Source organism: Lycium barbarum, chromosome 1 (genome assembly GCF_019175385.1).
Source record: "Lycium barbarum isolate Lr01 chromosome 1, ASM1917538v2, whole genome shotgun sequence".
NCBI classification, from domain to species: Eukaryota; Viridiplantae; Streptophyta; class Magnoliopsida; order Solanales; family Solanaceae; genus Lycium; species Lycium barbarum.
The window spans coordinates 66,291,724-66,318,136 of NC_083337.1; positions in this window are offsets into that span (position 1 = coordinate 66,291,724).

The window sequence follows — 26,413 nt, forward strand, 5'->3', positions numbered from 1 at the left end:
TCATGATGATGATGATGATTTCATTTCTAAAGATACCAAAGCTTATCATTCTTGATAGTCTCATGATATTATTGAGCTTGTTGCTTGAATATTGATTTTTATTCATTGTTGTTGATCTCATCTTATGATAATTGTTCCTTCAAGGTGAGATATAGCGATGATGATGATTCCATAATGACACATCGAAGGTTTACTGACCTTACATCACTCCGATAGATTTATGGCTTTTATTTGGGCTCTCATACATGCTTTCTATATATATGTATGTATTTTCTCACACCGCGCCATGCTATAGTTGGTCGAGCAGGCACGTAGATATGCACACCACTGCAGTGGGCAGATTATGATTTTAACCCGGACACGGTATGCTCCGGACGTGGGATGATATGATATATGCATCAGGCTGCATGTTCCGCGGCACTAACAGTTATATTATATATAAAATATTTTTTTTAAAGCTAAGCATGCAGGATATCCGCCTGAAGAAGCAATCAGATGTACAGGTTATTTCTCCTATCTCATGTTTGTTTCATACTTTTATTATAATGTTATTCATGCCTTACATACTCAGTACATTACTCGTACTGACGTCCTTTTGTTCATGGACGTTCCGTTCATGCCGGCAGGTAGACAGGGAGATTGACCGAACACTTAGGTATCTTTATCAGCGACTATACAGGAGTGCTCCATTTGTTCTGGAGCTACAGTTCAGCTGGTACAATTCTTTTATGATGTTTTATACTCCTTGTAGAGGCTCGTAGGCAGATGTATATATATAGTTAGATGTTCTGTAACCTCATCAGTTCATAATTTGTATATCATTTTTGGCTGCCTTATTGGCTTGCATATATAGGCGTAGTTGATGATGTTTATGTAGATGTGTTTTATCTTTGAACTCATGCTCTTACAGGCTATCATAATGATGAGTTATCTTCTAAGGTCCACCAAGATATGATTATGAGAAGTACTGTTATATCCCGTATTTTGTACATTTGGATATTTCAAGATAACCGCGATAAGTTAAGGGCAAGGCTATAATTTTGATCTTGTTTAACACACAAGTTGTTTATGAAATTTTTTGATGTGGAAATATTAAGAAAGGCTAGGGGTAAAAAGGGAAATTCAAAAGGTGGCTCATGGAAATATTAAGGAAAATTTGGGGTTAAAAGTGAATTATGGGAAGTTAATAATTATTGAAAAAAAAGGGCCAAGTGGCCGTGTAGTGTGGTGTGGGCCTTGGCCCACATGGATGCATAATATAATTAAGATAAAAGATGATAAGTTTATCATATTCTTCATCTTCATCACTTAGAAAATTCAAGAACCTTGGAGAAAAAGAAGGAGAGCTATTCGGCCATGGTAGCCAAAAATTGAAGCCCTCAAATCTTGATCACAAAAAATATTTTCTTCTAGCAATTCAACCAATTGGAAGGTCCTCTTTAACGTGGAGTAGTTGTTGGAGCAAGCAAAACACTTATTTGTGCACTTTACCACCCTAGCCAAGTTGAGAAGTGTACTGAAGAAAGGTAAGGTTTAATCTTCTTTTTATATGTTATGGATGGTTTGTGTATGTTGTAGTATGTAGAAATGAATGAAAATCATGAAATTTGTGTGTTGGGGTGGTGGCCGAATATGGGCTGCTTTGTATGGCAAGGAAGGAACTAATTTTATCTAGTATTTTGGTTGTTGTCGTCATGGATTCTATGATTAAAATGAGAGTTCAATAATTCTAGTTGAAGTTGTAATTGTCGGAGAGTTGTTTTAGAAGCTAATGTGACATTAATACCACTTCTTGTATTTATGGAAAATAATGTTGTTAGTGTGTGAATTATTGGTGTAGTTCATGAATTTGAAAGAAGGAAATGTGTTGTTATTGCTATTGTTACATTTTGGAGGTTTCGGGTGGAGTGGCATATTGGTTAGATTATTTTGAATATTGTGCGGATTGTTTGAAGTGTTCTTGAGTTTTGTTTGAATGGTTTCGGATTAGTAATTGAGTGTGCGAGCATTGGTGTTAGCTTGATTGTATGTAGTTGAGGTGAATGTAAATGTAATGCCGTTGAATTATGTAAAAGGGAGTTGCTAATGTTAGAATGTGTTTTGAATTAATCGTTGATGTTGTTAATAGGGTTGTTGGTATTGTTGTTGATGAATTGGCCGAGTTGAATTCTCGGGGTTGTTGAATTTACAGGGGAAATGCTGCCCAAATTTCTCTAGACAAGTGCTAGCTTAGGATTGAATTCCTCAGTACTTTTAGCGAACGTTTGGTATTTAATGACGTTATTGTAGATCTTGGGGAGCCCGAGACTTGAGTTGGGATTAGCTTAGGAAGCGGGCAAGGTATGTAAAGCTTACCCTTTCTTTCTTTTGGCATGCCTTAGATGTAAATAAGATGTGATACAAACGTCGGGGTAACTCCTTTCATAAGATCCGAGCATGTCGACGATTCTTATTCACTTCTTGATGTTACACTCCTAATATAGTCGAACTATGGTCCTTAGGTTTTTGCATAATTGGATAATGAACGCGTATACAGAATTTTTGTTCTTAAAGGCCTTATGTCGAATAATGTCTCTAACTTTCATAGACGAGCTCGGATCGCTCTGATACGTTCTTAGAGAGTTCTAAAGCGAATAATGTCTGTATCTTTCGTAGGCGGTCTCGGATTGCTTTGAATCATTCGTAACGGTTCCTATACTAAAATGCCCATAACTTTCTTATACTAAATCGGATTGACTCGAAACGTGTTAATGATCATTCAGGTGTCGGTAAGTGTACTTGTCCGTCGAGTCTTAAAAATTGATTTATGTGCATATAGTTTCTCACTACTCTGCTCGTGCATACTGTTATTATATCCTTCGCCGAGTCCCGGGCCGGTTTTGTCATCGTGCGCACTATGTTATATTCGGCAGTATGATGTGTTACGGTTCCCCGAGTCCCCCACTAGCGGGCCGGGTACCGTTTATGTATGTTATGGTGTTATGATGTGTTATGTTGCTATGATGTGTTACGGAGATGTTACGGGGATATGAAATCTTCTGGAGTATGATGTGCTGTGGCGCCAGTTACGGGGTGGCGACCACGTTCCCGAGCCCTATACATGATTTTGATATGCATTATTTGTGTTTCAAAAACAAGTATTTTGGTATATTGATTCTTGTACTCGTTTTCCATACTTCTTATTTTAGTTATGATCCTGATTATTGTATTTCACGCTTTATATACTCAGTACCTATTTCGTACTGACCCCCTTCTTTCGGGGGCTGGGTTTCATGCCCGCAGGTATAGACGCTCGTTCTGGTGACCCGCCAGATTAGTACACCTATTCTGTTGTTTTGGAGTGCTCCCCTTGTTCTGGAGCCAACGTTCTGGTACAGGCTTTTCCGTTGTATATATGTATGTATATTCCGGGGTACGGCGGGGCCCTGTCCCGCCATATGATACTTCTGTTACTCTTAGAGGCCTGTAGACATGTATGTGGGTCATGGGTCGTTGATGTCCAGTTATGTTAATATGGTTTATGTCTTAAGCGGTTCCATTTGCTGTGACAGCCTTATCGGTTTGTATGTATATCCATATATATATTTTTGGGGCGATGTGTTTTACGACCGCCTTGCCGGCTTCTGTGATATATTTGTTTATATGCGACCGCTTAAGACGACGTCTGACCTTCGTATCTGGATAAGCCAATTTGTATGCCGATTCTGGTAAGTGAGTGTGTACGGTTGTCTAGCTCGGGCACTAGTCACGGTCCACGGGGTTGGGTCGTGACAAGTACGTTAAGAGGTACTCGGTAGGTTAGCTCCGGGTGCCCATCATGGCCCTCCTGTTGGGTCGTGACAAAAGTTGTATCAGAGCAGTTCGTCCTAGGATGTGTCTACGAGCCGTGTCCAGTAGAGTCTTGTTTATGGGTGTGAAGCGCGCCACACTTATAAATAGGAGGCTGCGGGGCATTTAGGAATAATTGACCTTTCTTTCTCATCTTAGATCGTGCGATGAAGCCATGTTATCAGGATTCTTTTTTTTCAAACCATGTGTTATGATTTCAGCGATGCCTGTGAAGAGGAAGGCTACAGTGGCCCAGAAGGGCAAGTCATCGGCAGGTAGAAGGACTGAGCGGGTACCACCTATGGATATAAAGGAGGGTGAGTCCTAGAATAAGATTCCGTATCGGTCCTCTCATACTCTGCCCACTCCAGAGGAGCAAAGAGGAGCCCAGTCCCAGCTCCAGTACCCCAGCTCCTCCACCGGATGCCACAGGCTAGCAGATGAGGGAGACCATTCAGTTGCTGACCCAGTTAGTAGCCGCTCAGGCTCAGCAGCAAGGTACGGGTCATGGTGATAGAGTTGTTAGGGCCAGAGTCAGTGATTTCATTAGTTTGGACCCTCCAAAATGATTTGGGTCAAAATCGGATGAGGACCCGCAGAACTTCATAGATGAGATATTAAGGACATTGCGGGTTATGCATGCTTCAGATGTGGATTCGGTAGAGTTAGCCTCTTATAGATTGCGAGATATGGTTGTTAATTGGTATAGTACTTGGATACTTCTACAGGCAAATGCACCTCCACTGATATGGCAAGAGTTTGTAAATGCTTTTCTCTAACACTATTTATTGCCAGAGGTTCGACGTGCTAAAGCTGATAGATTCCTAAACCTCAGACAGGGTAACATGAGTGCCCGGGAATATAGCCTTCGTTTTAATTCCTTGGCCAGATATGCTCTAGCTATGGTAGCTGATATGGGAGACTGCGTCCACCAGTTTTTGAATGGTTTGGGGCAACATTTGATCGATAATTTTTTAACGGCCTCACTTCAGGAAGGGATGGATATTTTTCATATTCAAGTTCATGCCCAAAATCTTGAGGAGCGACAACGGCAGCGGATGAGTGAGCGTGAGTATGATAGGAGCTATAGTAAGAAGGCCAGATCCTTAGGTGCTATTAGTGAGTTCAGATGGGGTCAGAGGCAGCAGTATTGTAGGCACTCAAGCCATTCAACAACTAGTGCACCTCTGCGGTTTGCAGGCAAAAGATTTGATCGCCCTATTTATTTCGGACAAGGTCAGAGTTCCAGAGCTTCGGGTTCCCCGTTTAGGGGTGATTCAGGTCAGGCAAGGCCATCTTTTCCATAATGTACACAATGTGGTAAGCTACATTCGGGACAGTTCCGCCTAGGTTCAGATGCTTGTTTTGCCTGCAGCCAGATAGGTCATATGATGCGTGACTGTCCATCGAGAGGTAGCAGAGGTATGGTTCAGCCTATGGGACCAGCAGTCGGTTCTTCATCATCTGTACACCCCCTGGGGTAGAGTTCACAAATACCGGCAAGCCGTGGTAGAGGTTGTAACACCCCGAATTGTTTTTAAGCTAACTGTTGAATTTTTTATTGACCATATCTTGATTTTACTTCGCACTTCCTGAATGTGAACTTGATGATATTTGAAACTTGTTTGAAGTGTTATGGTGTAGTTATATAAACTACTCCTACTATGATTATCTTAGTAAATTTATTAAATGGATCAGATATTTATAAAAGTGGGTAGCCCCTTTTATTTTATTTTATTATTTTTCATCCTTAACTTACTAAGTAAGATATATACACTTTTGGATCTTATCCTCTCTACCACCCCTCCAATTTCGTTTTCTCCAAGGAAACAAGACACCAAAACCTCTCTCCTCTCATAATATTCATCCTCAAAATCAATTATCAAGACTCGCTTTGGTTGAGCCCCAAACAACTCCACACGATTGATGTAAGTTACAAACCCGTTTTTGGACGGGACTGTTGTCAGTGTTTTCAGCATAATTCCTTGTATAAAGCTTAGTTTTAAGTTATTCAAGATGTTATAAAAAGCTATTTCATATCCCTATAACTTTCGTTCAGGCTCCAAAACCAAGTTTTGCTTGTATTTACTCGAAAAGGGGTGATGAAGTACAGGGCAGGTGCTGCCCAGATTTCTATTTGGTAAACCCTACATGTACTGCTGTTAGTATTTTGAGCAAATATTTTTGTACAAAACTTCTATAAGAGTGATTCAAATTTATCTGAAACCCCAATACATATATCTACAACTTTCATTAAGGCCACAAAGTCTATTTTTGCCGTTTACCCCTTTGAAACCGAGCAACAGTACAAGACAGTAGTACTGTCCAGAATTCTTGTTTTGATAGTGTCACACCCCGACCTTACTAGGGTGTGATGGGCACCCGACCCCATACTTGGAGCCGAGCGAACCCGCTGACTCTTATTACATATATAAACTCTGGAATCAATTCAGAATAAAATACATAGTAAGCTCTCAATATTTTTTTTTCTTTTTATAAGTAAAGTCTATCATCATATAGGACCCGTGACGTGAAACATAATAACATATCGACGGGTGAAGCCGTCTACAAAGCTGACACTCTATACCCACGACTCTGTCTGCAAAGTCTCTAACATAGAACAAAACATCATAGTATAGCACGCTGATTCGGCTACACTCCAGGGCCAAGTGGAGCTCGCCAACTTCGCTGGAACATCTTCTATAATGGCTTCGGCTCATCTGGGTGTACCTGCGTGGCATGAAACGCAGCCCCCGAAGAAGAGGGGTCAGTACGAGCAATGTACTGAGTATGTAAGGCATGAACGACAATACAAGAAGAGGTACCAGTGGAGATAATCACAAAGGAATCATATGGCATCTCGTATGGAACATATCTTGTCGTGTCATATCATATCATGTCATATCATGTCATATCGTATCATATCATGTCATATCATAGCATATCATGTCGTATCATATCATATCATGTCATATCATATCATATCATAGGGAGTCATATAGTGTATCATAGGCTGATTGAGATACCTGTACATATGAATGCCACTTAGGGCGGAAACCATGCATGCTTATCGGGTCATATCATATCATAGCACCGAACAAGTCGGCTCTCCCACATTGTGCCGAAATATGTCGGCTCGCCCATATATCCCACGTCCGGGCATCCCGCGTCCGGGATGATATTGCCAGCTGACCAGGTGGCGATGAAACATGTGTCCCTTCCCCATATCCTCATATACATGTATCCCTTCCCCCCTCCCATATATATATAGCATGCATGAGAGCCCAAGGAAAGTCATGTGTCTATCGGAGTGACGTAAGGTCGGTAACCTCCGATTGTATTATGGAATCATCATGGTCGTCATGTCACGCCTTGAAGGAACAATTATAAGGCGAGACTATCAATGAAGAACATTATCTCGGGAAAACATAAAACAGGATCATAACATATTACTTCATATACTTTAAAACCTTCAAAGTAGTCATTATCCAAAAGTAGCTTAACATTTCATATCGTCGTATTCATGGTAAGAACATATCCTTGGCATATTCGTCATAGACACTTTCTCATGTCTGGCTTCATTATTGTCATCATAACTTCGTAGACGTTGTTTTAGTTATAAAAACTTTCAAAATCGTAAAACTTGGATTTTGGAGAAAAATATATATTTTGGAAAACATTTATAACTTTTGGAAAGGGAATCATGTTTTGAATTCATAACTTCTAGCTTTTGAAAACAAGGGCGTTATGGGGAACATTTATAAGACTACATCATAGGATTCATGCCATAGAAAGAAAGGGCTTAGCCTTAACATACCTGCGTCGCGCCTTACTAGCTACGCTTATTCGTCCAACTTGTTAATCTACATTCAAAGGAGTTCACACATTCATTAGATCTTTTGTCATATACTTGCCTTAACCTTTCAAGCACATTCATTTATATTCTGCCGGAATTTCGGCAGCATTTCCCCTGTAAATACACCACCCCCGAGATTCTAACTCGGCCAAATTTAGCAACGACAATCCGAGAATGGAACTCGGCCAAACCAACAACGATACCAACAATTTTTCTAGCCACATTTCAATATTCATTTCAATCCGATTCAATTCAATTCAATTCAATTCGATTCACATAATCTTTCAACGACTTAATCAACATATTACTTTACCCAAAACCTTCCAATTCAACAACAACCATGCATATCATCATCATTCATGTATGCTAACTTCGACAAAACCCTTCATTCTTCATCGCATAATCCGTAACGACGACTACTAGATTGTCAAATGACATCAATTTACATTAACTTACCAAAACGTCTATTATTTGACCATAACCACTTCTTACATATTTTCGCGCATTTTCATCCATCGCTTTACATTTCAACAATAACCATACCTTTCACCCATTAACAACATCATTTTCATAAGAGTCTATGTTAAAGTCATATTAATTTTCAAAACAGCCCGCAACCATTACAACTTCAACATACGTCATTAAACCTTCATTCTTTACCATAAATTTTACAACAACCACAACTAGAACACTAAGTAAAATCAACTCTTTCCTTGTCATACCAAATCAGCCCATAAACACAATAGCTTCAACACAACACTTTATGGCCCTTCTCCATAACTATTTTCGTTTTTAAAGCTTGCTAGACCTTAAAATAAACTCAACACAAGATATGGGATGAATAAAATACCTTATACTTGAAGAAACTCAGCCACATAAATTTTCTTCAACGCCACACTTGAGTAGAAGGAAGAACAATCACCTTTCACGGACTAGTTTGGCGAAATCTTGTTAAATTCTTGATTTTTCAAACTATAATATTTGGGAGAAATTTTGAGAGGCTTCTAGGACTTTTGGAATACTAATCTTGCTGAAAAAATGGGATTTATGGGGTATTTATAGCACCCCTAAGTCGGTTTCACCGACCTCCCCACGTGGGGCCCGCGGTTCTCTTTATTATTTTTTTGGCAGTTTAAGGTATCTCTCTTAAAATGACCATAACTTATGATTCAGACATCGTGTGAGGGTCCACAACCTACCGTTGGAAAGCTAATTCAATTATCTACAACTTTTATTTCTGGGGGTTTTCCCAAATTCCAAACGTATAATGCCGTGTTTGCCCCTCCAAGTCAGGTCATCCGGAAACGTTTTCTTAAATCGTCCTTTTGGAGGGCTTACACTCATTTTTGGCTTATGGGTCCTTCTTAGGACTTGCTCAACTTCACATGTACTACTCATATATCTCTTTATATATCTTTTATAAAGTCCCGATGAGTGGGCCCTACCTTGGCTTATGGTTACGAGGGCTATCATCGAGTGATCACGTTAATCGATTTACTTCCTACGTTCTCCAAATGCCATGTATATACATTCTCATACTCAGATAATATAATCTTTATCTCTGATCCTTGTGTAAAATTCCCGTTTTGCCCCTGTTCTTTCGCTTTATTTCCATGAACCATTTTGCGAATTCCTCTTTTTACCCTTAACCTTTCCCGATATTTCCATACTACTAATATTCATAACCAACTTGTACATTAAAATAATTTTGGGAGATGGTAATTCCCTTAGCTTTGCCACGACTACCTTGAAATAGCCGAACATATAAAATACGGGATATAACAGATAGTTTAGGCTGATTTTCACTGATTTCATGTTTAGTTTCGACGTGCTGAAACTATTGAACTTAATTAGATATTTGATTGTGTATTTAAGGTATATATTCTCTTCTACAAGCTAAGAGGAATTGTTTGACGAAGTGGACTTTGGTTGGTCTAGGCCGTAGACGATTTGAACTCCTCGAGTTGTGGTAGAACTTGTTGTGTGGTAAAACACCAAGGTTTGTGTATAAACTTGAACTTGGAATATCTTTATTTTTGGAATTTTTGAAATATCTTGATGGGTTGTTTCCTTACTCTTCATCTTATATCATTGTATGGTTATGATCTCAAGTATTACAAAACTTTCACTAAATCGCCCACTTATACGAATTGCTTGATCATTTTGCATTCTTGTTGGGACTTTGTCCTTCTTGTTGCGGTGACTTTGTCATCGATATGAGCATGCCTCTCGATTCGGATCTTGCCCATCTTGACTTTGGATTTACATTTTGTCTTGATGATGGATTTTCATCCATTTTCGAGTATGAGTGGAAAGCCACTTTCAACATGGCTCTTGATTCTCTTGATTATTGGGTGACGACTCTTCTTGATTTGGGCCTTCGATCCATCCTGATATTGATTTTGCTTGGTGTGATGGCATGACATACATATGGGCGAAATTTGGTTATTTGAAAAACTCTCTTGAATTGAATTATAAGCTTTCTTGACACTTGAGCCTTCGAAAATTGATATCGATTGTTACACCTCGGAAATTTCCCCGTGAACGTACAATGAAAAGTTGCAGGTTTGCACTTTGACCCAGTTGGTCGTAAAGTGGAATACGGCCCGTAAAGTGATTTACGGACCGTAAACTGCTATCGTCCTCCAACCTTTCAAAAATTTCAACTTTCTGTCAAATGCTTCAAATGGTTAAAAACAACTTGGAATACGGACCGTAAATTGCCATGTTCTCCAGCATGCCTTTCTGGTTTTGATATGCTTAAATACGGCCGCGAAGGACGGACTGTAAACCAGAATACGGCCCATAAAGTGGGTTTACGACTACTGTACACCTCAGTCACTATTCATTCCAGAATAGATTTTAAGTCATTAAAAAGAGACCCAAGCTCATTCAAATCATTTCATATTCACGATATTTCTCTCTAGAAACTCCTAGAATACTCTCTACTCTTCCATTACGAGAACTCAAGGGAGATTGGTGATCAATTACATGAGACCCACGAAATCAAGTGTGAGATCACACTAAAGTTCATCCTTCTTAAGAAAACCCAAAAGGAGTGAAGTAGGGTTTTGGTGCCAGAGGAGTAAATTCATTCAAAGATTGTTCAACCATCATCTAAGGTAAGTTTCATGACCATTTCATGTTGTTTAAGGTATTGGAAGGATAAGATACCCGAATTGTAGAAAAGCATAGCAAATGGGTCATAAATGAGTGAATAGTGCCATGAGTGAATGGTAGTTGAATTGAATCATGAATGTTAGTGTGTTGTGAGTATGAATAAGTTATAAATGACATGTAGACCATGATATAAGTGTGATACATGAGAAAATACGATAGCGAACCCACAACCATAATTGTGGGAAAAATGAAGAGAAATGGTGGATCGTGGTCATTGTATATGAATGATGATTGTTGATTGCTATATTGTAATTGTTGTTGTAGGTGTTTGAAGTTGATATGAAATATGGGAAAAGTAGTATAAACAAAGGAAGTGCTGCCTAATTGTCTCTATAAATAGTAGTGCTTTCTTATAGTTGATTAACTAACGTTAGTACGAATCCTCTTTTGAAGGTAGAGGCGTGACATTGAAGGAGAATAAACGAATGCTAGATTGCTTAAACGAGAGAGGTATGTGAGGCTAGTCCCTTCTTTCTAATGGCATGAATCATATAGTGTAACTACTTTCTTATCCACGAGCCTATGTCTATAGTTAGCTACACAAGGTAATGAGTTAAAGTATAGAAAGTCCAATGACGTTATTTATCGCTTACACTCACCTCATATGTTAATTCCTTCGAGGTGAGGCAGGATGTCAATGATTGTTCCATAATGCAATCAGGGGATCACGACCTTACGTCACCCCGATAGAGCGTGGTTGATCTTGAGCCTTATGTATGTATGATGATAAGCTAAGCATATGATGATACTACTATTACACCGCGCCTAATTGGCCGGGTGGTCACCGCCAAGGCGGGCAGCTACATGATACACCATGGCCAAATGGCATGGGCAGACACCACTAGTGGGCGGCATGAGATGTTACCCCGGACGCGGGAGGCCTGGACGCAAGCTCATGTTGTGATTATCACACCGATCTGATATAGACAGGTAGTTTATACATGATGCATATATGATATGATATGATGATGAGTATGAGTAAGACAACATGATTTGTTTTCTTATACTTGGGAGTTAGATTCTGATGTTCCATATGTGTATCTTCCTTATATCATTGTCTTACTTCATTGTTTATGCCTCTCATACTCAGTACAATATTCGTACTGACGTCCATTTTCTTTGGACGCTGTGTTCATGCCCACTGGTAGACAGGGAGGAGAGCTCGATCCAGATCCGTAGTAGCTGTCAGCTGAGTGGAAGCCCTCCATTGTCCCGGAGGTGCTTATCATTATTCTTTTGTGTATATATCGCCATGTATATGTATTTTTTTGGGCACGACGGGGTCTTGTCTCGTCCCGATGTTCAGCACTCCAGTAGAGGCTCGTAGATACACAGTGCGGGTTAGATGGTCTCACGAGATCACTGTTGTATACATATCTATATTATTTTGATAGCCTAAGGGCACATGTACATGAAAGTATTTTATGTTTTCATACGAAATGTGATTTTCCTCCGCTATGAGTATAAAGATGATAAAAAGAGCATTAAATGAGTAAAATGAGCGACAGAGCGAGCGGTCCCTAGCTGGGTCGTGAAAAAAGTGATATCAGAGTAATTCGTGTTATATCCCGCATTTCGTACATTCGGATAATTCAAGATGATTGTGAGAAATTAAAGTCAAGACTATTTTCTAAAATTATTTTAGTGAATGAGTTGTTTATGAAAATGTTTGATGTGGAAATATTAAAAAAGGCAAAGGGTAAAAGGGGAAATTCGCAAAATGACTCGTGGAAATATGGAGGAAGGCGAAGGGCAAATTTGGAATTTGATAAAAATAAATTTTCATGAAGTGCAAAACAAAACAAAACAAATGGGCTTGGAAATTAAAGGAGGCCATTGGGCCGTCCATAATAGATGGGCCAAAGCCCATATGGGGACAAAATTTATAAGTCCAAAAGATGACTTATTAGTCATCTTATTCATTTCCTTCCTAGAAATTTCAAGAAGACTAAAGAACAAAAGATAAGGAGAAAAAGAACCAAGGCCATTCAGCCATGATAAATCCAACAAGAACCTTGGAAATTTTTTATCAAAAAAATATTTTCTTTTAGCTAAACAATCCATTGAAGGGTCCTTAGCAAAGTGAAGTGGTTATTGGAGCAAGAAAAACATATATTCATACAAGTTACAAATTCTAGCCAAGTGAAAAATCAAGGGAAAAAGATAAGGTTTAATCCTTTTCTTATATGTTGTGGGTGATTATATATGTTGTGGAGTGTGGAAATGGATGAAATTCATGAAATTATAGGTGTTGGTGCTTGGCCAAATAGGTGTGTGGTGTAAGAATGGTAAACCAATTATTTTATTTAGTAATTTGATTGTTGTTGTGTTGTGGAATCTATGATGAGAGATGGAAGTTTAATAATTCTAGTTCAAGAGGTAATTGTTGGAAATTTGTTTTAGAAGTTAATGTGAATTGAATATAGTGTTCATGCACTTATGAAAAATAATGTTGTTAGAGTGTGAATTGTTGGTATAGTTTATGAAATTAGAAGAAAAGAAATGTAGTTAGTGTTCTTGCTGAATTTGGAAAGCTTGGGGTGAAGTGGTATGTTGGTTGGGTTGTTTGGAATATTAGTTGAATTGTTTGAAGCATTCTTGAAAATATGTAATGGACTTGAATATAAATAAAATGTCCATAACTTTCACATTCTAACTCCGATTGACTTGAAACATGTTCATGATCCTTCAAAGGTCGGTATAGGTACGTATATATCGAGTCTTGGTTTATGTGCATTTAGTTTCCCACTACTCTGCTCGTGCATGTATTATTACTTCTTTCGCCGAGTCCCGGGCCGGTATATATCGTGCGCATGGTTCGCCGGGTCCCTTGCTTGAGGGCCGGGTGCCATATATGTATTCCGGAGTATGATGTCTTACGGTGTTATGATGTGTTCATGGTTCGCCGAACCATATATGTGTATATGTATGTTCTGATCTTATGATGTGATATTATGATGTGTGACGGAGATTACGGAGCAAACCTTCTGGAGTATGATGTGTGTGACGCCAAAGGCAGGGTGGCGCCACGTTTCCCCGGGTCCCGTAAGAGGTCGGATACCGTTCTTGGCATGCATGATTCGTGTTCCCAGTAAGTGTTTTATTATTCTGCATATCGTGCTTAATGTCCGTACTAACCTTCTGCACGTGCCACAACAATATAATATGTGTATATGGATCGGGCTGCACGTTCCGCAGCAAATACATTTGTGGATCGGGCCGAACGTTCCTCGGCACTAATATGTTATATATGTGGATCGGGTCGTACGTTCCTCGACACTATTATGTTACGTATGAATCAGTTATGTGTAAACGTATATGATGACATACGCTGTTGGCACGCGCGGTGTGTGTTTGGAAAATACACATTTTGATACTCTGGAAGACCTACTTACTTTCTGTACTTCTTCTGACATATGGCATCAGTATATACGATTTGCATTCTGAAGAATAAGTATTTTGGTATTCTGAAAGTGTACTTACTTTTGTATTGTTTCTTTCGATTATAATACTGTTTGCTGTATTCCATGCTTTACATACTCAGTACATATTCCGTGCTGACCCCCTCTTTTTCGGGGGCTGCGTTTCATGCCACGCAGGTACACCCAGATGAGTACGGGACTTTGCTAGAAGATGCTTCAGCTGGATTGGCAACTGGAGCGTTGCCGAGTCAGAGTATATGTGTTGTGATGTCTGTTCGAAGTTAGAGACTTTGCAGACAGAGTCGTGGGTATAGTATGTCTGTTTTGTAAATGGCTCCATCAGTCGATATGTCATTCTGTATTATGTGATACACTCTGTAGGATTACATATTTTGTCTGATTCGAAAACATTGATGAAAGAAAGATTTGAAAGCTTACCATATATTTCACTACTATTTAATTTCAGAGTCCGAGGAGATTATGTGTAAGATAAGAGTCGGTGGGTTCGCTCGGCTCCGGATATGGGGTCGGGTGCCCATCATACCCAAGCGCGATTAGGGTATGATAAAGTGGTATCAGAGCAGGTCTGTCCTAGGGGTTGTCTGCAAAGTCGTGTCCGGTAGAGTCCTGTTTATGGTGTGAAGTGCGCCACATTTATAAACAGGAGGCTACGGGGCATCTAGGGATTGTTGACCTTCTTTCTGTCATAGATCGTGCGATAGAGCCAGGTCATAGGAAAATGAAATTCCATATATAAGCCTTACATACGATGGAAGGAGGTAAGTGATGATATGGAAAGTCACTGAGGTAAGTATTAATATATTTGATCTGTTACTTCAAATTGGCAGTTCCGGATGGCTAGTGTCACGACCCAACCCCGTAGGCCGTGACTAGTACCCGATCTGGGCACCCAAACACATCTATCCAATGCTATCTCAACTGTTATCAAACGCATTCAAGTATAAAGCAAAAGCCGTCAAGGCTATATTTCAAATTTAGATAATTTCCAGAAAAATTTTGGCAGAGTTTCCTTTGTTTTACAGACTATCCAAAATAACCCTGCGCACAGAAAATACCAACAAAGGCCACACCGGCCAACAAAGCAATATATAAACATATGCGGACCGGCCGCCGCGGCGAATGGGGTCGCCCCAAACACAACATATACACACATCCGTACAGAAAGACCCTAACCCACAAACATATCTACAGGCCTCTAACAAACATACAGAGTCATATGACGGGACAGGGCCCCGCCGTACCCGGAGTTGCCGTACATACAGAATATACAGAAGACAGAAGATATATACCGAAAGTACACGCTCCGGACCAAAGGAGCTCTTCAAAATAGCAGAATCTGAGCCCTAGACTGGCGGCGTATCTTCAGGTGCGTCTGTACCTGCGGGCATGTAACGCAGCCCCCGAAGAACCGGGGGTCAGTACGAAAAATGTACCGAGTATGTAAAGCAGAAACATAACAAACATAATCATAGTCTGAATCAGAAGCACAGAAGTATAGCAAACGGAATCGTAATCCAACGAACAGACAGAGATATACCGGACAGAGTCGTAGTTCAGACAGACAGACGGAAGGATACCGGACAGAATCATTGTCTAGACGGACGGATAGAATCATAATCCATACGGACAGACAGAATCAGAATAGGGCACGAGAACGTGGTCGCCACTCCTACCATTGGCGCCACAACATATCATATTTCAGAAGATTTCATATCTTCAAACATCCCCGTCACATAACACATCATATCATAACCACAGTAACCCCGGGGACAGATCACACGCCGGGAAACCGGACACATCATACTTCGTAACATATACACGGTAACCGGGAACGACATATACCACAGTGCCCCGGAACCGGACACATCATACTTCGGAATTCATACATGGGACCCGGCCCCCGACAAGGGACTCGGCAGCCCATCCGCACGATATAAACCGGCCCGGGATCCGGTGAAAGGAAGCATTGAGACATCCACGAACAGATTAATGAGAATCCACATACACACAGATCGTTATACCGACTCAATCAAACTGAAGTAGGCCAAATGGCGAGTCAAATCAGGGTATTCGGATAGCGTTCATAATATGCGCCTATATCCTACTTGGGAAGGCACGACGGATTATTACCAGAATCAGATTTTCAGATGTCAAATCCATTTTGTAAAATTTATATAAAAAGTAGTCATATCATGATCACAATAATATTCCAGATGTTGTCTGAGAAAGTCGGACAGAAACAAAGTAGTTAAAGTTATACAGAAAGTATCGGGCCTTGAGGGCCCACCTCGGACCAACCCGAGGAGACGTACGTAAATTAAAGATAGTAGACCTTATGAGGTCGTCCATAATCATTTGGAAGTATTCCGACTCCGTTTAGAAGGTTGCATACTTAAAGCTAACTTTGAAGACAAGTTATAAGGAAAATGATTCAATCTTACTGAAGGAATTGGGGCGGATTTCCATCTCGAATTCCGAGGAACGGAGTCGTATCTAAGGCTCGCGGCCGAGCCTATTACATTCAGAACATGCCTAAGAATAAAGGGGTAGGCTTTACATACCTCAGTTGCGCCTTATGCTCGCTTAGCTTCAATTCCAATTTCGTCCAGAATCTACAAATGGTCATGTTTACCAATTGTCAAATTCAAGCTTTTAAGATTCCAAATTTTATTGCATACTTGCCTACCGAGATTTCGGCAGCATTTCCCCTATACATATAACACCCCCGAGACTTAGCTCGGCTTATATCAACACAGCAACCCAACAATCCAACAACAACATTAACAACAACACAAGTACTACAAAATATACAATATGGCATAACTAGCCATCTTTCCGACATAACACAATAACTTTCATTCCGACCTTACATTTCCAAATCAATCTTACCATTTTCATATTCATCACTTAACAATGTCATTACAACATACTTCGGAGGCATATCATACCATTTTCACAAAATATTCATATCTTCCAACTTCATCAATGATAATCCTAATTTGCCTCTTACTACTTTCATTTCCATATTTACATAGGTTACGACAAACTTGCATGTTTTCCTACAACAACTTAACAACCATTTTTCCATAACAACAAAAATGATTATTCTTTCATTCATTTCACAATAACAAAATTAACATACTAACAGAATTTAATTCACATTCCATCATCACCATAGCATCACACGGCCATAACCTATTTTTTTCCAACTTCCACTAATTCATTCAACTTTCACTTCCAATACAATTTCTACCATAATCACAACTAGATTCCAACATGAATTCAAGTCATTATATACATGCAACATATGCATACACACGGCCAACTTCCAAACAACATACCCACTTTACAAACTTCCATATTTTCATACACTCTACTCAATTCTATATATTACAACATAAACCAAACTTCATAACACAAGAAAACGAATTAATTCATACCTTTTCCTCAAGTTCTTCACTAGCCACCAAAGTCACGTTTTGGCCAAAATAATTATACCAAGTTGTAGAGAATCTTGAGTTTGGTAATAACCCCACAAGAAATGAATTTTTGAACCAAAGGAATTGGCTCCAAGAATTTTTCTTTCTTTTTCTCTTCTCTCTTTCTCTTACCCGAATTGCTCTTTTTTTTTTTCTTGCTTTGTTTTTCTTGAAGCTTCTATAGGATCAAGACAACTTATATAATAATTTTGTCACATGGAAATTAGTTAATTCCATGGACTTGGGCACTATATGGCCGGTTGGGCCTCTTGAATTTGGGCCTCACTTTTTTTTTTTTTTTGAGTCCAATTGGCTAGATTTTGTATTTCATGAGGCAAGTTTTCCAAAATTCCAATTTTGACCTTGGCCTCCTTTCGTGATTCCACACCAATGTATTCATAGCCGACACATTCATACCAAGCAAGGTCCAAATATAGCCTTATTCATTACAAGTCAAGTTATCTCAAATTTTTCGAATATGCAAAAATGCCGGATGTAACAGCTAGAATGTGATAAATAGTTGTATGCTCTGTGAGGCATTGTTGATATTTGCTGCGTACAGATTTTGAAAGGCAAAGAATGGTATGAGAGGAACCAGGTCTGTTGAAAGATTCAGAGAAAGTCGGCAATTAGTTTTGCTGCAGATTATTAGGTAAGAGTAGTAAAGTGGAAATTCAAATAGATTGATACTCGAAATATTTATAAGTAGCGGCGATGAAGGTATGTTCGCCACCATCGGGAATCTGGAAGCCCGAGACAGGCAATAATTATACACATAAGTGAAAAGTGAACATTGGAAATTGAAAAGGGTAAAATAGTAAATGTACAAAGAAGGACGTGTTACTAGAATGTCTTGGAATCTGTAAGACCTCGACTAGCCCCAAATCAAGTAATAAAGGCTATATGAGAAAGCGGACGCGATTATATTAGTATTAAGGCACCAGATTCCACCAAAGTTTCGAGGTTAAGCGAGTTAAGGTGGGAGCAATTTTAGGATGGGTGACCCCCCTGGGAAGTATGCAAGAAATCCTAAAGATTTATCCATAAGAGACAAATGAAAAGCTAGAGTAACCTAAAGGGAAATTAGCGTATACGGGATGGTTCGAGATTATAAGAAGCCACACAGCACGCGACAAGCTAGACTAGAGAAGAGACAGAAAGTACGCCACAACTTTGGAATTAGGATAGGCTTGAATGACGTTTGGAAGTATTTTGTGGGCTAGCTGATAATAATTATATGTATATATATGAATGCGTACGATATTTCATCTGTGATTGTATCAGTGGACACGTGTGTCCCAGCGACCGGTGCTACGATATGGAAGGCACCAATTGAATAAGGATACCGAACTCCAAGTAACAACAAAGGTAAATGGTACGAGTGTTATAAGATGAGCTGCTATTATTTTTACCACAGGATAAGATTGGAAATTTTAATACAACAATATTTGGAAAAGAAAAAGTGTGAATAAATGAAAGGCAAGGAGGTCAGATGTCGGGAAAAGATGAAAGTTAAGGAAACCTTAGTGAGTTAAACTCTCGAGTGAAATTACCGGTAAGAGTATGAGATTATTCGAATAATTCAAAGGAAGGCACGTGAAAAGGATAAAGTATGGTAACATGAAACAAAAGAGAAGTGTGTGAGGTTCAAAAACCGATTTAAATAAGTGGGGCTAAAGGAATAGTGACCACGACAAGGAACGTGAGGTAAGAGGAAGAATGCTTAGGTCTTGCGACAATGTTAAGAGACTTAGGCCCTTGAAAGGAAAATAAAAGGACAAAATGGGCAACTATATTAATGTGGTTGCCTCGGACATGGGAATGCTTTCCAAAAAAAAAAGAGAACTTGAGAGTAAGACGGGTTTGCACGTTTAAGGCAAAAATTTCACGAACTTCAAAGTCGATGCCACAAGTGGCAAAAGGAAAAGAAAGGTGCTCGAGTAGGAAGAAACCCAAGAAGGGTTAAGGATGAAAGTAGAAAAAAAAAGGGTATACTAATGGGCTGATCGAAGGAAGAATAGAACATGTGAGAGCAAAATAATTGAAAACCTCTAACCATAGAAGTAAGGAAGATACCTTAACAAATTAGCGATAGAACCTGATTACGCACCAAGGAAAGAATAAGGATAATGGGTCAACATTGTTGGTTTGGAAATTAATAATAGGGAATAGGAATCCATGCGAGATCTGAGAGATTTGATCTTAGAGGAAATAAAAAAAAATGTGCATGGAAGACCGCTTGGTCATAGTGTCATAGGTACAGTTAAAGGCTCAATGAGCAAGGATAGAGAGAGTATAAACCGTAAGGATTTTGTGCTAAGAGAAAAAGTAGCAGGACGCTCGAGATAACATGGATGCACAACCGTGGCACTAATGCGTAGTTAAGGAGACTTACGAGTATGTGAATTAAATAGGTGAAAGGATTAATAGTAGGTGAAAGAGGATGGAAATAAGGATAGAATGACGATATAGACAGAAAGTAAAAGAAAAATTTAGGATAAGAAGTTTTGATATGTTATGCACAGAATCTAAAACAAGGATGAGGAATAAGGTAATCATCGTAGCCGAAGGTACTCGACGACTGTTGACACACAAGGAGCCCCTAAAAGGGGGGGGGGGGGGAGAACGTATTATATTAGGCCAAAAAGGAATCATAACATTATCAAACGCCAGAAAGGGAAATTTATTAGCTCGGGGCCAGAGTTCGAAACATGTGAGCGCATCAAAAGGATACATGGAAGGAGTAGAAACGAACAGACAGTGAGTGTACCATGAGGCCAACATAAAGGGAAAGAATGAAAGATACCTTAAGAGAATATTTCATGCCAACATGAATTATGCTATGTTTATGCCGTGATTTGAATCTCTCTTGTCGGAAAAATTTGCATCGTACCTAAGTACGCAGCGACATGTTGTAAGAACAATAAAAGAGCAAGAAAATGTCTACAAGTTAAATGCAGAGAGGATAACGGAGAAAATGATAAGATCCAAAAGATGTTTCGGACGGGAACGACTATTATAACGGAAGCATCAACAATTGATAGCCTAAAAGTTTGACCGAAAGAAAGAACACAGTACCTATGAGTAAAACGAAAGAGTTCGTCGGATACTAGAAAATGGTTCATGTACCATTAATTATTCGGAACATGAGAATATGCGCTATGAATTTATATGAATCATCGATGTGAAGCGATGCTCGATCACATTTGTAAGGAATCCCCACCGGAGGGCCAACAAGAAATAACAAAGGACCAACTGAGCGCCAATACAAAGAAATCAAAGACAAGTATACTTGTGTCGAAAAATGTGAGGGAAGGAAATAGAGAAAAAGTTGTAGTAAGAATTCAAAGGTGTTGCGAACTAGGAAGTTAGGCGAATTCAAATCATAAGCTACCATAAGGATTACTGGACTGCGAAGGGATAATAAATAAGGAAACATTTCGTACATACGTTTTTGGATGAATATTTAGAATGAAAAGTTAAAAAGGGGATAGCGACAAAGGTATAAAGAAGCAGGGAGCGATGACAGGAGAACACCAAAGACAGACGAATATTTATTGCATGATAAGTGAGACTGCAATATTGTAGATCAAATGAGAGCAGGGAATAGCCTGTGGCCATATTGGATCGTTAAGTAAAGATTGCGCGCCAAGGCGTGGCTTCTGTCAAGTGTGGTGACAAAGCAATAACAAAGAAGAGATGATCTGGGGAGTGTAAGGATAATAAGTTGGCGCGGCAGATTAGAAAGCCCACGATAAGAAACGAGCACGGAGAAAGGGACCTCTATAAGAGGGACCCTCCCCGAAGTGTTACAAGACCCCATGAGATCAGTTGAACATTCGAGGACGAATGTTCTAAGGGGGGGGGGGGGGAGGATGTTATATCCCGCATTTCGTACATTCGGATAATTCAAGATGAATGCGAGAAATTGAAGTCAAGACTATTTTCCAAAATTATTTTAGTGAATGAGTTGTTTATGAAAATGTTTGATGTGGAAATATTAAGAAAGGCAAAGGGTAAAAGGGTAAATTCACAAAATGACTCGTGGAAATATGGAGGAAGGCGAAGGGCAAATTTGGAATTTGAAAAAAATAAATTTTCATGAAGTGCAAAACAAAACAAAAAAAAATGGGCTTGGAAATTAAAGGGGGCCATTGGGTCGTCCATAATAGATGGGCCAAAACCCATATGGGGACAAAATTTATAAGTCCAAAAGATGACTTATTATTCATCTTATTCATTTCCTTCCTAGAAATTTCAAGAAGACTAAAGAACAAAAGAGAAGGAGAAAAAGAACCAAGGCCATTCGGCCATGATAAATCCAACAAGAACCTTGGAAATTTTTTATGAAAAAATTATTTTCTTCTAGCTAAACAATTCATTGAAGGGTCCTTAGCAAAGTGAAGTGGTTATTGGAGCAAGAAAAACATATATTCATACAAGTTACAAATTCTTGCCAAGTGAAAAATCAAGGGAAAAAGGTAAGGTTTAATCCTTTTCTTATATGTTGTGGGTGATTATGTATGTTGTGGAGTGTGGAAATGGATGAAATTCATGAAATTGTGGGTGTTGGTGCTTGGCCGAATAGGTGTGTGGTGTAAGAATGGTAAACCAATTATTTTATTTAGTAATTTGATTGTTGTTGTGTTGTGGAATCTATGATGAGAGATGGAAGTTTAATAATTCTAGGTCAAGTTGTAATTGTTGGAAAATTGTTTTAGAAGTTAATGTGAATTGAATATAGTGTTCATGCACTTATGAAAAATAATGTTGTTAGAGTGTGAATTGTTGGTATAGTTTACGAAATTGGAAGAAAAGAAATGTAGTTAGTGTTCTTGCTGAATTTGGAAAGCTTGGGGTGAAGTGGTATGTTGGTTGGGTTGTTTGGAATATTAGTTGAATTGTTTGAAGCATTCTTGAAAATATGTAATGGACTTGAATATAAATAAAATGTCCGTAACTTTCACATTCTAACTCCGATTGACTTGAAACATGTTCATGATCCTTCAAAGGTCGGTATAGGTACGTATATATCGAGTCTTGGTTTATGTGCATTTAGTTTCCCACTACTCTGCTCGTGCATGTATTATTACTTCTTTCGCCGAGTCCCGGGCCAGTATATATCGTGCGCATGGTTCGCCGGGTCCCTTGCTTGAGGGTCGGGTGCCATATATGTATTTCGGAGTATGATGTGCTACGGTGTTATGATGTGTTCATGGTTCGCCGAACCATATATGTGTATATGTATGTCCAGATCTTATGATGTGATATTATGATGTGTGACGGAGATTATAGAGCAAACCTTCTGGAGTATGATGTGTGTGGCGCCAAAGGCAGGGTGCCGCCACGTTTCCCCGGGTCCCGTAAGGGGCCGGATACCGTTCTTGGCATGCATGATTCGTGTTCCCAGTAAGTGTTTTATTATTCTGCATATTGTGCTTAATGTCCGTACTAACCTTCTGCATGTGCCACAGCAATATAATATGTGTATATGGATTGGGCTGCACGTTCCGCAGCAAATACATTTGTGGATCGGGCCGAACGTTCCTCGGCACATATATGTTATATGTGTGGATCGGGCCGTACGTTCCTCGACACTATTATGTTACGTATGAATCCGTTATGTGTAAACGTATATGATGACATACGTTGTTGGCATGCGCGGTGTGTGTTTGAAAAATACACATTTTAATACTCTGGAAGACCTACTTACTTTCTGTACTTCTTCTGACATATGGCATCAGTATATACGATTTGGATTCTGAAGAATAAGTATTTTGGTATTCTGAAAGTGTACTTACTTTTGTATCGTTTCTTTCGATTATAATACTGTTTGTTGTATTCCATGCTTTACATACTCAGTACATATTCCGTACTGACCCCCTGTTCTTCGGGGGCTGCGTTTCATGCCACGCAGGTACACCCAGATGAGTACGGGACTTTGCTAGAAGATGCTTCAGCTGGATTGGCAACTCCATTCGCTCCTGGAGCGTTGCCGAGTCAGAGTATATGTGCTGTGATGTTTGTTCGAAGTTAGAGTCTTTGCAGACAGAGTCGTGGGTATAGTATGTCGGTTTTGTAAGCGGTTCCATCAGCTGATATGTCATTTTGTATTATGTGATACACTCTGTAGGATTAAATATTTTTTCTGATTCGAAAACATTGATGAAAGAAAGATTTGAAAGCTTACCATATATTTCACTACTATTTAATTTCAGAGTCCGAGGAGATTATGTGTAAGATAAGAGTCGGTGGGTTCGCTCGGCTCTGGATATGGGGTCGGGTGCCCATCACACCCTAGCGGGATTAGGGTGTGACAGTTCAGTCCTAGGAAATGTCTACGAGCCGTGTGTAGTACAGTCTTGTTTATGGTGTGTAGCGCGTCACATCAATAAACAAGAGGCTACAGGGCATTTAGGAAAAATGACCATCTTTCTTCTATGAGATCGTGCGATAGAGCTGTGTATAAGATTTTATCCTCCCTAATAGTGTGTTATGATTTCAGAATGCCGCCAAAGGGAAAGGCTATAGCCGTTCAGAAGGGCAAGACTACGACAAAGAGGCGGGTAGAAAGAGAGCCTCCAGTGAATATAGATGAAGGTGAATCACATAACGAGGCCCCATCTAATACTTCCTCTACCCCGCCAATGAGGGAGAACAAGGAGGAGCCCCAGCTCCAATTCCTCCGCTGGCTGCTTCGGGTCAACAAATGCCCGAGGCCATTCAGCTATTGACACAGTTGGTTGCCGCACAAGTACAACGACGAAATGTGGGTTCAAGTGACCGGGCAGCAAGTACCAAGGCCCGTGATTTTATGAGTTTAAATCCTCCGAAATTCTTCGGGTCAAAGCCGAATGTGGATCCGCAAAGTTTCGTAGATGAGATGTTAAGGACATTGAAGATTGTCCATGCCTCCGAGACCGAATCCGTGGAGTTGGCATCGTATAGACTCCGCGATGTGGCGGTGTTGTGGTACAACAATTGGGTATTATCAAGAGGAGAGAATGCGCCTCCTCCGGTTTGGCAAGAGTTTGTGGATGCTTTTATTCGTCACTATTTACCACCCGAGGTCCGCCGAGCTAGAGCGGATAGATTTCTAAATTTGAAGCAAGGAAACATGAGTGCCCGGGAGTATAGCCTGCAATTTAATTCTTTGGCTAGATATGCCCCGGCTATTGTGGCCGACATGGGGGATTGGGTACATAGATTTGTAAGTGGCCTAGGGCCATATGTTTTAAGAGATTGTTTGACAGTTTCCTTGCAAGACGGGATGGATATTTCTCGAATACAGGCCCATGCACAGAATTTGGAGGGACGACAACAACAGCAAAGAGGCGACCGTGATATCGATAGAAGACAAGGCAAGAGGGCCAGATCCATGGGAGCTAGTAGTGAACATAGAGGGGGATCAAGGTAGACATATTCTGGATACTCAGGCCAGTCAGTGACAAGTGCACCTCCTCGATTCACAGGTAGGAGATTTGATCGCTCTTTCCGTTCAGGACAGGGCCAGAGTTTGAGGGCTTCAGATTCCCAGCTCAGGGAAGATTATAGTCCGAGGAGACCCCCAGTGCCGCAATGCAACCAATACGACAGATTACATTACGGACAGTGTCGTCAGGGTTCGGATGCCTGTTATACTTGTGGTTAGGTGGGGCATATGATGAGGGATTGCCCGTCGATGAGTGGCAGAGTTGGAGTTCAGCCTACAGGTTCAGCAACTGGCTCTTCATCAGTACGCCCGGTAGGGCAGATTCCCCAGATGACAGCAGGCCGAGGCAGAGGCCGAGGGGCAGCATCTACTTCAGGTGCCACTCAGCCCCGTGTATATGCTTTAGCCAGACAGCAGGATCTCTAGTCCTCTCCGGATGTAGTTACAGGTATATTGTCTATATTCTCCCGTGATGTGTAGGCATTGATAGATCCGGGTTCTACATTCTCTTATATTACTCTAAATGTTGTTGGTTGTATTGGGGTGAAACTCGAGTCAATTAGACCCTTTGAGGTACTCACTCCGGTTGGTGATCCCGTGATAGCAAGACAAGTGTACAAAAATTGTGTCATGATGGTATGTGATCGTCAGACCAAAGCTGACATGATTGAGCTAAAAATGGTAGATTTCGATGTAATCATGGGTATGGATTGGTTGGTGTCGTGCTATGCAAACGTTGATTGTCATACAAAAATGGTCCGATTCCAATTTTCGGGAGAGCCCGTGCTTGAATGGAAGGGTAATACAGCATCTCCAAAGGGCAGGTTTATTTCTTACCCCGAGGCAAGGAAGATGATAGCCAAGGGTTATGTTTATCACTTAGTCCGGGTTCATGATACCGAGGCAAAGCCGCCAACTTTCCAGTCAGTTTCGGTAGTGAATGAATTCCCAGATGTGTTTCCGGACGAACTTCCAGGCCTTCCACAAGAAAGAGTGATTGACTTCGCCATTGATGTGTTGCCGGACACCAAGCCTATTTCTATTCCTCCTTATCGAATAGCCCCGGCAGAATTGAAGGAGCTAAAGGCGCAGTTTAAGGACTTGCTTGAGAAGGGATTTATTAGACCCAGTTCATCACCTTGGGGAGCACCGGTCTTGTTTGTGAGAAAGAGAGACGGTTCCCTACGAATGTGCA